The sequence below is a fragment of the Bos indicus genome, chromosome 4 (genome assembly GCF_029378745.1).
Source record: "Bos indicus isolate NIAB-ARS_2022 breed Sahiwal x Tharparkar chromosome 4, NIAB-ARS_B.indTharparkar_mat_pri_1.0, whole genome shotgun sequence".
Taxonomy (NCBI): domain Eukaryota; kingdom Metazoa; phylum Chordata; class Mammalia; order Artiodactyla; family Bovidae; genus Bos; species Bos indicus.
In genome coordinates, this window is record NC_091763.1 from 4,399,516 (window position 1) to 4,418,393 (window position 18,878).

Genomic DNA, 18,878 nt, shown 5'->3' on the forward strand with positions numbered 1-18,878 from the left:
ATGTCTCTGCTTTTTAATATGCTCTTGAGGTTGGTCATAACTTTCCTTCCAAGGAGTAAGCATCTTTTAATTTCTCTTTAGATTTGAGTAAATGTAAAGAATCCACCTGCTAATGCAGGAGCCACAAGAGTCACAGATTCGATCCCTGGGTCGAGAAGATCCCCTGGAGTAGGAAATGGTAGCCCACTCCAGTAGTCTTGCCTCGAAATTTCCATGGAGAGAGGAGCCTGGCAGGTTACAGTCCATAAAGTCACAAAGAGTTGGACACGACTGAGCAACAAAACATACACACAGGTAGTTTACATACTAAGAACTTCAGGGAAAGAAGGGCTGAAAGATGGGAGGGGCAGGGAAATTTGTCCTGAAAGTGAATATGTGTGGTCTCTAAGGATGAGATTCTTATATCTGTTCAACCGTAGAGAAGGCACTGGGACCCAAGGAAAACTTATAAGTGAGGCCTTGAAGATGCAGAAACAATTGTACTCCACAGCATAGAAAAAGTCCAAAAGATGACATATTGTAAGTACCTATGACAAGACAATCAATGTAACTATTTACATAACTGTATCCACAGAAGAGCAATTTCTACATTGACTCTCACTTAAGACAAAAGAGAAAGGTTTTACTTGCTTTTGTTTCCTCCTTTACAAGATATTCAAGATTGATTTTGCAAGAAAGAAAAAAAGTCTACACAGCACCAGATCATTTTTATCAGAGAATATCTTTTTTGGTGGGCTACAAAATCTTTGTTATCAAGAATTGCAGCATGTATTAGAAAAAAGGAAAAATAAGTAATATTGATTAATTAGTAAAGTCTGCTTAATCTTTTTTTTTTTTTTTTTTCCAGAAAGATGAATCTCTTTCTCGAGGTGAAGGAGATTTGAAGACCGGATAGCAGAAATCAGCAGCAGCATGACAGCTGCACTGATATTGCTAAGGTCACTGGTATGGGTTTCCTCTCCCCTTCAGGGCATAGGAAAAATTACTCTTCCCACCTGCCTGTGAATATGTGGGATGATGTGACTAATTCTGGCCAATATCCTGTGAGTACGAATGGTGTATGTCACTTCTAGACTGAGGTATTAATTGCTGTAAGACCCTGCTGTTCTGGCCTTTCCCTGCTTCCATATCCTGAGTGAACATATGAAATAGAGACCCCCTCCCCAGGCTCTTGCCAAACCACTACCTTTCATGAAAGAAAAAATATTGAGAATTTGTAAAGCAAAATAAAAACTATCTTGACTAATAAAACAAACTCATTAATTCACATGAAATTTTTCAATATTTACTCAACTGTATGGCTCAGTGGGTAAAGAATCCACCTGCAATGCAGGAGACACAGGAGACCCCAGTTCAATCCCTGGATCAGAAAGATCCCCTGGAGGAGAAAATGGCAACTTGTTCCAGTGTTCTCGCCTGGAGAATTCCCTGCACAGAAGAGCCTGGAGGGATACAGTCCATGGGGTCGCAAAGAGTCAGACATGACTGACACCACTGAGCACAGCAGAGCACACATACCCTTCCTAATAAAATGAGTTTTTCCTAAACTAGAGAAACATCTTCTGTACGGATAAAATTTTCCAAGATTGATAGGTAATTAGGAGAGAAAACTAAAATAGATAATTGTAACTGATTCCCACTCTAGCCTACGACGTGGGTTTTTCCTTATTTTGTGGTAATATTTCTTTTATTTTACAGATAAGAAAAACTGAGTGCAGCAGTGTTAACAGAGACTTGTCAAAGTTTACATGGTTAATAAAGAATAAATTCATAACACAAACCCATACTCCATTTATTTTTTTCTTCCCGTACACATTGCACCACAGCCTGCAGTTCTATAGAAGAAGAAATTCTCTAAGTGGACTTTACTTATCTTCACACATAATATCTTTAAAAATAGAAGTATATCTTCCTGAATTTTAAATCTTTAAGTAGTTTGTCATGTAAAATATTTAAATAACTTTAGAAATTACCAAGTATATGCCAATGTAGATAAATAAATGTGCTCAGTCACTAAGGCTGGAGAGGCAATGGCATCCCACTCCAGTACTCTTGCCTGGACAATCCCATGGATTGGAAGAGCCTGGTAGGCTGCAGTCCATGGGGTCGCTGGGAGTAGGACACAACTGAGCAACTTCACTTTCACTTTTCACTTTCATGCATTGGAGAAGGAAATGGCAAAGCACTCCAGTGTTCTTGCCTGGAGAATCCCAGAGACGGGGGAGCCTGGTGGGCTGCCGTCTATGGGGTCGCATAGAGTCGGACATAATTGAAGCAACTTAGCGGCAGCAGCAGCAGCAGCAGCAACAGCAGTCATTAAGGCATGTCAGACTCTGCAACCACATGGATATAGCCCACCAGGCTCTTCTGTCCGTGGGATTTTCCAGGTTAGAATATTGGAGTGGATTGCCATTTCCTTCTGTATGGATCTTCCTGACCCTTCCTGCTTTACCACTGAGCCACCAGAGAAGCCCAAGATGAATAAATACGAATAATAAATACAATAAATAAATCTCAAGATATATGTACACTGCACTTTAAAAGATTAAAATAAGATACAATGTTTTGGGTTTGTTTACCCATCTTTAATCTTTAAAAATGCCAGTATCAAAAGCCCTCCATGACCCATACGTCAGATTGGACTATATGAAACTGCTGATATTTGACTCATTTGAATGATTCATCTGTTAACATAATAGGAAAAGCATGGTTCCTGGGTTAAAAGAACTCTGAATTTTAATTTAACTTCAACATGTCTATTCACATGATTTGGGGCAAAAGTCTTAGAATCTGTAATTCTCAGTTTCCTCATCTCTATAACAGGATGATGATACTTATTTTAAAAGATTGATGTTAGGACCAAAAATTACATTTGCTTTTCTTTTTCATAAAATGAGTTACACTGTGCCTGCCTCACAGCAAGGCAAAAACTGAGTTAGGCTGTTTTCAAATATGATTAACAGAAGAGATAGTGTTTTAAAGCCCATTATTTGGGAACAGTCTTGGAAAGTTAATATCATGATGCATCACCTCAATTGTGTCAGGATAACGTGAATAAAATGTATCATCCGTCATGTATAATTGGCCCTCCATACTTTTTGCATATTTATTATTCCTATGTGTTAATGATTTTTCAATAGACAATGATTAGACATAATTGCCTACTAGTGGTGATGTGTTTCTTCCTGCTCAGAAGAGTATTTTCAATGAATTGCTTTTAAATGAACCTTGGTAACTCTGTTGATGCAGGTGAATACGTTGACCATATGAAGTTGTGACAGCAAGTTTTCCATTTAAATGAATGCAAAATGAAACACTTTTATCCTTCACCCAAACCCATGAACATTAAAAATATATCATATGCTGAGATTTTACTTTAATATTCAAGTTGAAGAGTTAGCATTTTAAGCTTTTTATTTTGTATTGGGGTATCATCGATAAATAATATTGTGATAGTTTCAGGTGAATGGCAAAGGGACTCACCCATATGTTACATGTATCCATTCTCACCCAAATTCCCTCCCATCCAGCCTGCCACATAACATAGAACAGTTTCCTGTGCTATACAGGAGGTTCTTGTTGGTTATCCATTTTCAATTAAGCAATGTACATATGTTCATCTCAAACACTTCTTTTTTTTAAAGGAAGCAAAACCATTTTTGGAGCTTGGAGACATGAGAAAATCTCATGGTGACCACTAACTATGAGTCCTTGGGTGAGTCATTTATTCTTTCTGAGTTTCAGGGACCCTGTAAACCCCTCTTCCCCCACCCAAAGAAAAGGGAAATTTTATTTGCATTTTTGTACAATAAATATTTATTTGTACAACAAATATTATTGTATTTATTTACAATAAATAAACTGTTTTCTTTCTTTATTGCTCTTGTAATTATTTCTATTACATAGATATGCATAATGCTTATCTAAGTGCTTCATCAATTATAAGTTATTATACCAATATGTATGTTTTCAATTTTTCTAGACCCTGAAATTTTATCATATTGGTCTCAACTGATATACAATTTGAAACTGCCAGTTTTATTTTCAGAGAAAACTGTTTTAACTGGTTTAATCTGATCATTTAACTCAACATTAAGAATAACACCCAAAAAAGATGCCCTTTTCATTATAGGGGACTGGAATGCAAAAGTAGGAAGTCAAGAAATACGTGGAGTAACAGACAAATTTGGCCTTGTAATATGGAATGAAGCAGGGAAAAGGCTAATAGAGTTTGGCCAAGAGAATGCACTTGTCATAGCAAACACCCTCTTCCAACAACACAAGAGAAGACTCTACACATGGACATCACCAGACGGTCAACACCAAAATCAGATTGATTACATTCTTTGCAGCCAAATATGAAGAACCTCTATACAGTCAGCAAAAACAAGACCGGGAGCTGACTGTGGCCCAGATCATGAACTCCTTACTGTAAAATTCAGACTGAAATTGAAGAAAGTAGGGAAAACAACTAGACCATTCAGGTATGACCTAAATCAAATCCCTTATGACTATACAGTGGAAGTGAGAAATAGGTTTAAGGGACTAGATCTGATAGACAGAGTGCCTGATGAACTATGGATGGAGGTTCGTGACATTGTACAGGAGACAGGGATCAAGACCATCCCCAAGAAAAAGAAATGCAAAAAAGCAAAGTGGCTGTCTGAGGAGGCCTTACAAATAGCTGTGAATAGAAGCGAAGTGAAAAGCAAAGGAGAAAAGGAAAGATATACCCATTTGAATGCAGAGTTCCAAAGACTAGCAAGAAGAGATGAGAAAGCCTTCCTCAGCGATCAAGGCAAAGAAATAGAGGAAAACAACAGAATGGGAAAGACTAGAGATCTCTTCAAGAAAATTAGAGATACCAAGGGAACATTTCATGCAAAGATGGGCTCGATAAAGGACAGAAATAGTATGGACCTAACAGAAGCAGAAGATATTAAGAAGAGGTGGCAAGAATACACAGAAGAACTGTACAAAAAATATCTTCACAACCCAGATAATCACGATGGTGTGATCACTCACCTAGAGCCAGACATCCTGTAATGTGAAGTAAAGTGGGCTTTAGGAAGCATCACTACAAAAAAACTAGTGGAGGTGATGCAATACCAGATGAGCTATTTCAAACCCTGAAAGATGATGCTGTGAAAGTGCTGCAGTCAATTAGCCAGCAAATTTGGAAAACGCAGCTGTGGCCACAGAACTGGAAAAGGTCAATTTTCATTCCAATCCCTAAGAAAGGCAATGCCAAAGAATGCTTAAACTACCACATAATTGCACTCATCTCACACGATAGTAAAGTAAGTCTCAAAATCCCCAAGCCAGGTTTCAGCACTACATGAACCATGAACTTCCAGATGTTCAGGCTGGTTTTAGAAAAGGCAGAGGAACCAGAGATCAAGATGCCAACATCCGCTGGATCATGGAAAAAGCAAGAGAGTTCCAGAAAAACATCTATTTTTGTTTTATTGACTATGCCAAAGCCTTTGACTGTGTGCATCACAATAAACAGTGGGAAATTCTGAAAGAGATGGGAATACCAGACCACCTGACCTGTCTCTTGAGAAACCTGTATGCAGGTCAGGAAGCAACAGTTAGAATTGGACATGGAACAAGAGACTGGTTCCAAATAGGAAAAGGAGTACATCAAGGCTGTATATTGTCACCCTGCTTATTTAACTTATGTGCAGAGTACATCATGAGAAACACTGGGCTGGAGGAAGCACAAGCTGGAATCCAGACTGCTGGGAGAATAATCAATAACCTCAGATATGCAGATGACACTACCCTTATGGCAGAAAGTGAAGAAAGAATAAAGAGCCTCTTGATGAAAGTGAAAGAGGAGAGTGAAAAAGTTGGCTTAAAGCTCAGTATTCAGAAAACGAAGATCATGGCATCCGGTCCCATCACTTCATGGCAAATAGATGGGGAAACAGTGAAAACAGTGGCTAACTTTATTTTTCTGGGCTCCAAAATTATTTCAGATGGTGATTGCAGCCATGAAATTAAAAGACACTTACTCCTTTTAAGGAAAGTTATGACCAACCTAGACAGAATATTAAAAAGCAGAGACATTACTTTGCTAACAAAATTCCATCTAGTCAAGGCTATGGTTTTTCCAGTGGTCATGTATGGATGTGAGAGTTGGATTGTGAAGAAAGCTGAGTGCCAAAGAATTGATGCTTTTGAACTATGGTGTTGGAGAAGACTCTTGAGAGTCCCTTGGACTGCAAGGAGATCCAAACAGTCCATTATGAAGGAGATCAGCCCTGGGATTTCTTTGGAAGGACTGATGCTGAAGCTGAAACTCCAATACTTTAGCCACCTCATGCAAAGAGCTGACTCATTTGAAAATATCCTGATGCTGAGAGGGATTGGGGGCAGGAGAAGAAGGGGACGACAGAGATTGAGATGGCTGGATGGCATCACCGACTTGATGGACATGGGTTTGGGTGAACTCCAAGAGTTGGTGATGGACAGGGAGGCCTGGCATGCTGTGGTTTATGGGATCGCAAAGAGCCAGACATGACTGAGCAACTGAACTGAACTAAACTGAAGAATAACTTTAAGACAGAGGATGAGGTGGCTGGATAGCATCAACAACCTGATGGACATGAATTTGAGCAAGTTTCAGGAGTTGGTGAAGGACAGGGAAGCCTGGCATGCTGCAGTCCGTGGGGTCACAGAATTGACTGAGCTACTGATCCAAACTGATAACAAAATTTCATGGATGTGTTACTATTTCAAGAAAAAATATATTTTTGTCTCTAAATTTTGCCAGTTCTTGCAGTTTGGAAATTCCTCCTTCATCTTTTTATAAGTAATTGACAAAAAACTCTCAACACTATGCTATGGTTGTTTGTGTGTTTTGTTTTTTTTTTTTAAGTAAGAAAAAATGGTGATTTATTTTCATTTTCTTAATTTTAGCAGGTGATTGTGACAAGTCTTTCTGAAAAATAAGAATAAAAAGATTGAGAAAAAGAAAGTCCATTTCTATTTTAAATCTGATAGAAGAATTATCTTCCTGTTAAGTACTTGTTCATAACTATTATTATTGTTATGTAGTGGACTTTTTAAATCTGGTATAAAATTTCATGGAATTTGCTTTAAAAAATAATTTCCATTCTCCACCTTTTTGTATTATTCTAATCCAAATCACTTTTGCCAGCCTTAGATAAGGAATTCTTACATTCAGTTGGCTGCTTTTGGTGTTTAGGAGATTATATTTGAATACTAAATTTTATCTGAGCTCTGAACTAATGGTACATATAAAAATATCCCACTGGACTAGTTCTGGATTTAGAAAAAGCATGTAATTTTACTCCCATTTTCTGCTGGTATTATTCAAATTGCCATATTAAATAGACAAAGCAGTAAATTTTTAGTTGAGCTCTTATATTTCAGCAAACCTAAAGAAGGAATTTCAGGGAATGATGATGACAAACTAAAAACCAGGCTTGAATTCCATTCAGACTTCCAAATATTCTTCAGAAAAATTCCTTGGCAAGCAGTAGCATGAAATTTTGTGTCTTTTTAACGATTCAGAAGACAGGTTAACAAGTCTCAGACACACCAGGTGCAAGGTCTCCATTGCAAATAGTCTCAGACACACCAGGTGCAAGGTCTCCATTGCAAATAGAATGCAAGCAGGGATAAGCAGGAATCTAGTCTTCTAGCATTTTCTGCCCTCAACAATCATTCTCGGATCTGATGCGGCCAAAATACATTTTGGTATAAACGAGGAATAATAAACCCTATTTTCCACTACATTTCCTTTTTGCAAAAATATCTCCACATTTTTTTGTGTATTGCTATTGCATTCAAAATCACTCTCTTTACATCTTTTATGATGCAAAAATTTGTAATTACACCATAGACATTATGACACAGCAAAATAAACAAGAAACCAGAAAAAGCAGAGCTTACCAGGCCCTACTGGTGGAAACCAAAAGCTCTGACATGCAGATAGAGAATTCTAAATATACTATAAAGAAGGTTTTCTAAAGGCCAGTAATACATGACTTCAAAGGAAATCTAGCAGATTCCCTTCAGGACTTTACTCGCTAATTCTGATAGTGAAAGATTTCAAATTTTCTATAAATATGTAATTGTCTTAATGTTCTAAATGTTAATACTTTGCTTTAAAAAATGAAATGCTCTACATGAAACAAAAATTTCTTGGCAGGAAAGCAATGAATGAAAGAAGAGGTGTATGGCTCCCATATAGCCACACCTTCTATTTTTGGAGCACTGTGGCACCTAATGCTAATGATGAAAACATTATATTTTATCTAGACATGTCTTGTGTACTCCAGACCCATGAATGCAAGTGCCTAAATGGTCTTGTGTATATTATTTCTCAAACTAAGCATTCAAAATCACACTCCCAATTTTGCTATGCTAGCCGTCACTCCCATTGGTTCTCTGCCTATTATGTGTCACACTTCTACTCAATTGCCTACAACACACACACAAATCTAAGGATAAACATTGGCAACTTTTTCCCCCTAATTTCTTTATACAACTGTTAACAGTTTGACTGATACCTTTCAGATACTTCTTTAGTTTTTTTCATCTATTTTATTGAAGTATAATTGATTTACAATGCTCTGTTAGTTTCTGATATACAGCAAAGTGACTCAATTATATACACACACACACACATATATATATAATATTATAATATATATATATGTAATAGTTTGCATCTACTAATCCTGAAGTCCCAGTCCTCCCCTCCCCTCTCATACCTATGGACAACCATCAGTCAGTTCTCCATGGCTGTGAGTTTGTTTCCGTTTCTTCCAGATTCCCTATATATGTGATATCACATGGCATTTGTCCTTTTCTTTCTGCCTTACTTCACTTAGTGTGATAATCTCTAGGTCAGACACATCTTAAATTAGTTTCCTGCCCACCTTCCTGTGTCCACCCATCTTGGGCTTAGCTATGTCCATCAGCCTTAAGCTCTCAAATTAAGTGTCAGATGCCCTACTTGATGACTCCAAATCAGTAGGACCCCCCTCTTATTCCCTACCATAGTATCCCGTTTGGTTAATTTCTTATGCTTATCACAATCTATAGTCATTTTCTTACATTTTCAATTATGTTGTTCACACTTTGCAAGTTACATAAAGGCAAAGACCTTCTTATCCATTTTGTGTATCAAACCTGAAGCCTGATGCACAGGTTGTGCACAATAATGCTTTTTGAAAAAAATAAAAATATTGTCTCTCTTCATCCAGGTTTTGCTCCCCAAATCCTCTAACAAATTATAGGCAGAGTTATTATTTAAGGAACATATTGATCATGTTGCCATTCTTCTTATTGCTTTTGATACTATATGTTGGGTTTTCCATCTGTCAAAAACATTGAAACTAACAGTAAATGGAACTTCACCAAAGACATTTTCCTGCCCTCTACATCTTAGCTAAATTAGAACCCTCCTCCTTTCCCCACCCACTGCATGGCACTTTGAGTTGCCTCTCCAAAGTAATGATCTGAGGTGTCAGTCTACAATGACTCTGCCCTTCTCATTCTGTCCATCTCATTCACTGAGGGAAAGGACTATAATAAGCTTGGCCATCACCAGTTTCACTGCAACAAACTCCATGCCAGCATGTTGGTACCAATGGATGATTGCTGGAAATGAATATAAGACATTTTAATAGAACATCAGATAGGTATTTTTCCCTCTGGAGTTAAATATTCATTTTTTTAATTTAAATATTCATTTTTAAAGATACCTGACTATATGGACACCAAATATTTGCTGCACTCTGGAACAAATTCCACCTGCTACTATCAAGTAGTTTTTCAGGTCAAATTATTCACTTTTTCTTTTTATGATTTTTTCTCAATCAAGTTACTGATTTTTTAATTGTGTTTTCTTATCAAGGTATAGTTAATTTACAATGTTCTATTAGTTTTAAGTGTACAGCAGAGTGATTCATTTATATATAAATATATATGTATATATATTCATTTTCACATCTTTTCCATTACATGTTATTCCAAAATATTGAGTTTAGTTTCCTCTGTTATACAGTAGGTCCTTGTTGTTTACCTATCATGTATAGTAGTGTGTATTTAGGGGCTTCCCAGGTGGCTCAGTGGTAAAGAATTCACCTACCAGTGCAGAAGACACAGGAGATGCAAGGAAGACCCCCTGGAGAAGGAAATGGCAACCACTGCAGTATTCATGTCTGGAAAATCCCATGAACAGGAGCCTGTCGGGCTACTGTCCGTGGGGTTGCAGAGTGGTACACAACTTTCTGACTTAGCACACAGTGTATATGTTAATCCCAAACTTTTAATTTACCTTTGCCTCCCTACCTGCTCCACTATCTCCTTTGATAACCATAGTTTGTTTTATATGTCTTCAAATTATTTACTTTCGATGTTTCTTTTGAGTAATATCTGTGGGTCTCCTCCTGAGAAAATTCTCATAATGAGAAACACTATAATTTCTATTATACTAAGAATTCTACTAAGAATCTACTAAGATTATAAGAATACTAATTCTAATACTAATACTTTCTAATACTAATACTAATTCTAAGAATACTAAGTATTCTAAGAATCATTTATAATTTCTATTGTTTACAAATGCTTCCAAGTATTGTACTTTATAAATGCATTTTCTCTTTCTGTTCCTACATTTACTCTCTTGGGTAGGTATAACCTCTATTTTAGAAATGAGGAATTTGATTCTTAAATTGAAGCAAACTGGGATTGGGAACCATGTAGGTGTGACTTAATTTCTAAGTGTTGTTCTATCTCTTTACAATTTCTGGGATTAGACTAGGTAGTTAGAAAAGCAAGTTCCTTGAAAGTTGTAAACCACCACAGATGGATGGAAATATGTTACAGTTAACCATCTTTCTCTGTTTGCTCACATCCAGGTTTATTTTACACAGCTTCCCTGTCCTGGTTATCCTCCATGGGTAAATTTAAAGGAAGTTGGGTCTGAAGATGGTACCTTTATTTTGGAAATGTGGTGTACCCAGGGGTCTCTACACCAAGTCTGCACATGGGCTGGAAACATCCTCCCATTCCAGAAGCCTCACAGACCCCTTTGTGGCAGTGGTGGTTTAGTTGCCAAGTCGTGTCCAACTCTTGCAACTCCATGGACAGCCCGCCAGGCTCCTCTGTCCATGGGATTCTCCAGGCAAGATTACTGCAGTAGGTTGCCATTTCCTTCTCCAGGGGATCTTCCCAACCCAAGAATCGAACCCAGGTCTCCTGCATTGCAGGCAGATGATTTACTGGCTGAGCTATGAGGAAAGCCCACAGATCCCTTTGTACAGGAGATAAAACGAAAGACCCAAGAGGGCATGACAGATTGACCCCAAGTGTATAAATTTGTTATGTGGACAGTCTATGGCTATGGAAGAACATATTTAAAAGCCAGGTAGCAACTGTCTACTCGCCAATGTAATCCCATTTGCAGGATGATTAAAGAGGATCCTTTGGAACTGTTGGCAAAGGTCAGTGAACTGCAGCTCCATGAGATTGGAAGGCAATGGCACCCCACTCCAGTACTCTTGCCTGGAAAATCCCATAGGCGGAGGAGCCTGGTAGGCTGCAGTCCATGGGGTCACTAAGAGTCGGACACGACTGAGCGACTTCACTTTCACTTTTCACTTTCATGCATTGGAGAAGGAAATGGCAACCCACTCCAGTATCTTGCCTGGAGAATCCCAGGGATGGCGGAGCCTGGTAGGCTGCTGTCTACGGGGTCGCACAGAGTCGGACACGACGGAAGCGACTTAGCATTAGCATTAGCATGGTTAATCTTTGGTATCAATTTCACTGGGCCACAGGTTTCCCAGGTTAAACACTATTTCTGGGTGTGTCTGTTAGGGATTTTCCTCATGAGATTAGCATTTGAATCAGTAGATTTTATAAAGGAGATTACCCTCCCCAATGTGGGTAGCCATTAACCCAATCTGATGAGGTCCTGAATAGAGGGAGAGGTGGAGAAAGGGAGGATTCATCCTCCTCCAGCCTTCCTCCTGACCTGGAACATCTTCTACTCTTGGAACAGGATTTACACCATTGGCTCCCTGGTTCCCAGGCCTTCAGGTTCAGATTAGAATTACACCACTAGATTTCCTGGGTCTTTGGTTTACAGAGAGCAGATTCTGAGACTTCTCAAATTCCTTAATAGCATGGGCCAAATCTTCATCATCAACACATGTATACAGTGTGTGTGTGTGTGCATGTGCATGTATAAGCTGTGCTCTGCTGTGCTTAGTCACTTAGTCTTGTCTGATTCTTTGCGACCCCATGAACTGTAGTCCACCAGGCTCCTCTGTCCATGGGCATTCTCCAGGCAAGAATACTACAGTAGGTTGCCATGCCCTCCTCCAGGGGATCTTCCCAACCCAGAGTTCAAACCCAGGTCTCCTGCACTGCAGGTAGATTCTTTATCATCTGGGCTACCAGGGAGGCCCTGTACTTGTGTGTGTGTGTGTGTGTGTGTGTGTGTGTGTGTGTGTGTGATGCACATACACAATGTATATATGCAATGTGTATATACACAATGTGTATATAATTATATTTGATTTTCTTTCCAAGCATGTGAATAATTGGCTATCTCACATAAAATATAGAAGCTCTTCATCCATCCACTCTGTCCTGTGCTCTGTGCTAGTAGCTGGAATACAGTGATGAATTTAATACAGTCTGAGCCTTTCAGGAACTCATAGTCCCAGGAAGGAGAGAGATGGGGCAAGCACAGCACCAGGATGAAATGGGCAACAGCCAGAAGAATATCAGAAGGTGCTAAAAGAATAAGGAGGTAGGATATCTGGTGCCTCACAGAAGACTTGGAGGAGGGGTTCAATAAAATAAAGTCTTAAAGAAGGAAGAACATTTAACCGTATTGAGAAGGAGGGGAGCTCATCTTGGCTGAGCAGTTTATGTCTGAAGGCCTACCTGCATATAAGCATAGCTCATTCAAGGAACTTCAAATAATTCAGAGACTGTGAAGCAGAAGAAGAGATAAAGATGGGTCAACATATGACGGCCCTTTTATTCACTTGTGTAGAATTTGTCTGCAAATCAAAGGCAAGGAAAAGATCAGAACTGATGAGCATCACAATTGGCTCCAGATTAACCTGTGTGTGGTCAACACTGACAGCTAGGAAGACTTTCCTTAGGAGGGTTCACCAGTTCTGTGACCTATGAAGCAGAAGGTCATGTTAGTCCAGACTCAGTCTTGTAGGAGCCTATGAAGCAAAGACAAGGAGCCAGGGGAGTTCAGATATTGATCAAGGGATGATTGAAAGGATGGTTGATTGGAAGTTTTCAGAAGAGGAAAAAACTACAAGGAGGAATAAATTAATGAATAAAAAATGGTGATGGGAAGAAGGGGCTTGTCTTGAGAAAAAAGAAGAGTTATGGTGGGAACAAATGAATGAGTGTCAAGTCTAGGAAGTTAAGCTTTACTATTTTCTTGAAGTTGAATTTCAGATGTATATGGAATTGCAATAATTTTTTCTTGTGTTAGGATTCCATACTATTATGGTATTTAATTCCATATATTTCACATGCAATAAAGCAATAAGACAATAAGAAATGTGTTGTGTTCCTGAAATGTATGACTTCCATTATTCTGACTGGAGGCTGATTCATCTTCAAACTCTGAAATGTCATCCTGCAGCCTGAAAGCTGTTTGATAAACAGCTAGCATTTGAGGATGAATATTAAGCTAAGGTCTTGTGTGTTGCTCATATTCTTTGACAGCTTGCACAAATTTCACTTTCTGTCATGTCATTTAACACCTGTAGGCAGTGAATTATTTGTAGATCCTAATCACCAAAGATTATCTCCCTTTTTAAGATATCCTCTATTGTTACCCATTTGAATCAATGTTAACCCCTCAAAGTAGAAAATGAATACCTGATTAATATCTGTTGCTTAATTAACATTGTTCTCATTTGTGGTGATTCTTGTTCACCATTGATCTATCAGTGAAGCATTGTTTCACTGATTTATCTCATTCCTTTCATTTTCTTTGCCATACAACTTCCAAGTTCTATTGAAAGTTCCTTGGCAGTATTTCAATAACTCTTTTCTTTTGGGTAGAAAAAGTTCCCCACCAAAAGAAGGTGGTGGATGTTTTATGCTAAAATAACATTGGAAGACTCTGGGTTAAACTCTGTTAATCAAGTAACTTTTTAAAGTTCACTTTGAACTTCCAGAGTCATTCAAAACTATGCTTGCCAAACTTGTTTTGTTCGTTTCTTTTTCAGTGAGTTCTGGTGGGGCTAGAATTCCCTGAGGCTATCTCCTTGAAAAATCCCAGTTCTAAATGTTATGTCTGCCCTGACCTTTTCCTCACATCTGCTGACTAGCTACCTCACTTTCAAAACATGTTTGGTTTCTCACTGACTGTAGAAGAATGTTGATACTGTTGAGTAGGCATCCATAATTTGACACAGGCTCACTCCTATTCTACAACATTCCACTACATACCCTGCTGTTTGGACATGGTAGTCAGTGTTCAAAGACTCCATCTTATTTCCATAATCCTCCATTCCATTTTGTTGTTGTTGTTATTGGGAACAACTTTCTCACCTATGCATATTCAGTCTTTCATTCATGGCACAAGAAATACTTTTATTTAAGGACACAATTTCTTACCACCTTATAAAAACAGTCTAATTTTTTTTTAAGTTATGGGATATACAGTCTCTAAATGTCCCTTGTTCCTTTCCCAACATCTTCTAGAAATTCACTTTCATCACCACAAATCTCTTCTCGTTTCAGAGGCTTCCACATTTATTCCCTCTGCCTTTTTTTTTTTTTTAACCTCTTTGCTTCCATCATACTTGGAGCATCATCCTTAACTGCATTTAGTCTCACCTGAAATACCTCTTCTTCTAAGAGGCTCCCTTTGACCATCATCTATATAGCTTTTTAGTTGTGCTGGAGAAGACTCTTGAGAGTTCCTTGGAAAACAAGGAGATCAAACCAGTCAGTCCTAAAGGAAATGAATCCTGAATATTCATTGGAATGACTGATGTTGAAACTGAAGCTCCAATACTTTGGTCCCCTGGTGCGAAGAGGCGACTCATTGGAAAAGACCTGATCCTGGGAAAGATTGAGGACAGGAGGTGAACAGTGTGATAGAAGATGAGATGGTTGGATGGCATCATGAACTCAAAGGACATGAATTTGCACAAGCTCCAGGAGATGGTGAAGGACAGGAGCCTTGCATGGTGCACTTCATGGAGTTGCAAAGAATCAGATACAACTTGGCAAGTGAACAATAAGAGTCTATATTGAATATTCTTTCTATCCCTCTCTCTTAAATATTTCCTTCATCTTTATTATTAACATGACATTTTATTTATTGATTTATTGTCTCTCCTACCATAATGTAAGCTCTATGAATGAAAGGACTTGGACTCTTCTGTTCGTTGTGGTTTTCTGTGATCTCTCCACCAAATATACTGTAAAATGAAAGAATTAATTCAAGAAACTACAAATTAGAAAAAGTAGAAATTACTATACTAGACTTCCCCTATTCTCTGTTGCTTTAGAGTATAGACAGGGAAGGAAACAGAGAAAGAGAAAGAGAGAGACAGAAAAAGACAGAGAGAGAAAAAGTGATATAGATCAATAGAACCTTAGAAATTGTGATAGACATTTGATGACGTTCTTGCTTCTTGACATCTACTAAATCTATTCGAGTAATAGCACCTCGTTCCTGTTTTGCATTTGTTTCCCACTATATACATTGTTGAGAGAAGGCAATGGCAACCCACTCCAGTACTCTTGCCTGGAAAATCCCATGGATGGAGGAGCCTGGTAGGCTGCAGTCCATGGGGTCGCTAAGAGTCAGATACGACTGAGTGACTTCACTTTCACTTTCATGCACTGGAGAAGGAAATGGCAACCCACTCCAGTGTTCTTGCCTGGAGAATCCCATGGATGGAGAAGCCTGGTAGGCTGCAGTCCATGGGGTCGCACAGAGTCGGACACGACTGAAGCGACTTGGCGGCAGCATATACATTGTTGGTGGGACTATCAATGATGGTCTGCCTCAACCAAGGCATGATATGGGGATTGGAACCAAATCATATCAATTTGATTTCATCTCTCAAGGGATTTTTAGTCTTGAAGAGATTTTATTCCAGATATCTGGAATAAAAAATATTGTTTGATCTGATTTATCCCAGTAATGGGAACTCCTGGAATTCTGACCTACTCAATTCTCATCTTTAATTGAAATTTGCAAATTTCATAAGTTAGTTGGTATTTTATTAATCTAACTATAGATAGTTTTTGTCACTTATTAACATGCAATCCCTTTGGTTGTTTATGTTTTGCTATCATGCATGTGTCTTTATGCATGATAGAGAACTTCAAGACTGCTAAGTGCTGTCTTCATTTCTGAAGATATTACACTCCTTTCTACCCAATGAGGTATACAACAGGCTCATAATAACTTTGTGAACAAGAATTGTTAAAAAAATCACTGGTCACATATGCATTATTTATTTACATTTAAGATACAAAGAAAGAAATTCTAAGAAACCTCTAAATTGTTTTGATCAAAATGATAAACCCCAAACTAAATGATTCTGAAACAAAGTAGTCATTATTTATTGAAGAAGTGGTAAAATGCTTACAATATGTAAAAACAAGTAAGATTTGCATTAAATTTTTAATTCTAAGTCACAGTAAACATCACATTTCTTTCTTGATCAAAAGTTCTTAAATGGGGACTTTTAATTATGGGGGAAAAAACATCAAAATCATGAGATATACATGGGTACATGATAAATTAAACTAACTAATCCAAAGATGGTGTTTTCAGCACAATTCTTGCACATAGAAACTGTATAATGGGCAAAGTAAGTAAACCCCTTGGTGTCGGTTTCCCTGGCTGCAACTATTTGCCATAATATTACCTACCTAAATAAATGATATTGTGGATTAAATGACATAAAATGCCAGTAAAGTCCTGACCAGAGGTCTAGATATGTAATAAGGAAAGTTTTATTAATAGTGAATTTGTGTATACAAGGTAGATGATAGAGCAGAAGTACCATGCTCAATTTCTGACAATTCTACAGATTAACACTTTTTTGATGGATGTGTAACATCAGTTTTTAAAATATCAATAGTTTAGATGTCAAGTACCTAGAAAGCTTTTAGTGTTCTTTAGCACATTGGAGAAATTACTCAATTTCATATTGCATTAACTTTGTTCCCCCCTCAGTGCTTCCAACTCCATTAATTTATGATGGAATTAATATTGTTCTTGGATTGTATTTTATTTGTTATGTGGTTAAAGAAGTTATGGACATCAAAAAGTGCACAAAATAGAATATAGGGTTGTTTAACTCACCTTGTGATTCAGATAAAAATGTATTCCATTATTCTTTAATCATTAAACATAATCATACTTTCATATAAATCCCATGATCTCAGAATGTTCCAAATTACTGCTTTAAAGTGAACATGATATCAGAAAAGTGCATGTAGATGCCTGAAAATTTCACAATTGGTAGCCATTTTTTATGTAATTTCTACTCCAAATGTAGTCTTGAAATTCTTAAAAATGTTTTGGGCAATTCTAAGTTGTACAGTCTTAAAAATATAAATAGATCATAAAAAAGCATACCTCAAAATTCTTATTTATTGAATTCTTTGTCGCCAAGGATGTAGCCACAGAATTATATCTCTGCTTCTCCTTCGAATAGAAACAATTTCTCTTATTTAAATTTCAGAAGAAAGTTGAAAAGACAAAAAAACAAAAACAAGTTAAAACCAACTAAGCCCAAGAGACCAGAAGATTTGACCAGCAATAGACCTTGAACCCCATTGTATGCTCATTATAATACATTAGCTAAATGACACGCCCATCAATGCCAGGACAGTTGCCAGTTGCCATGACAACAATGGGAAAAGACCAAACAAAGACTGAAAAGAAGTGTTGCATGAGTTCCAGGTCTAAACCACACCCTTGTCCTCAGATAAGTCACAAATATTCATCTCACTCTTTCCAAATACCTCCCTTTTACATAGACCTTTCTATGTATTTGGTGTCTCTTCCTAAACTGGGTTAAGAAGTCGATTTATGAACTAGGTTCCCATTTCTCCACTCCTTCAGTTCACTTCAGTTCAGTCTCTCAGTCATGTCCAACTCATTGTGACCCCATGAATCACAGCACACCAGGCCTTCCTGTCCATCACCAACTCCTGGAGTTCACCCAAACCCGTGTCCATCCAGTCAGTGATGCCATCCAGCCATCTCATCCTCTGTCATCCCCTTCTCCTCCTGCCCCCCAATCCCTCCCAGCATCAGGGTCTTTTCCAATGAGTCAACTCTTCGCATGAGGTGGCCAAAGTATTGGAATTTCAGCTTCAGCATCAGTCCTTCCAATGAACACCCAGGACTAATCTCCTTTTAGGATGGATTGGTTGGATCTCCTTGCAGTCCAAGGGACTCTCAAGAGTCTTCTCCAACACCACAATTCAAAAGCATCAATTCTTCTGCATTTAGCTTTCTTTATAGTCCAACTCTCACATCCATACATGACCACTGGGAAAACCAACCTTGACTAGACAGACCTTTGTTGGAAAAGTAATGTCTCTGCTTTTGAATATGCTACCTAGGTTGATCAGAACTTTCCTTTCAAAGAGTAAGTGTCTTTTAATTTCATGGCTGCAATCACCATCTTCAGTGATTTTGGAGCCCAGAAAAATAAAGTCAGCCACTGTTTCCCCATCTATTTCCCATGAAGTGATGGGACTGGATGTCATGATCTTAGTTTTCTGAAGGTTGAGCTTTAAGCCAACTTTTTCAGTCTCCTCTTTCACTTTCATCAAGAGGCTCTTTAGTTCTTCTTAGCCTT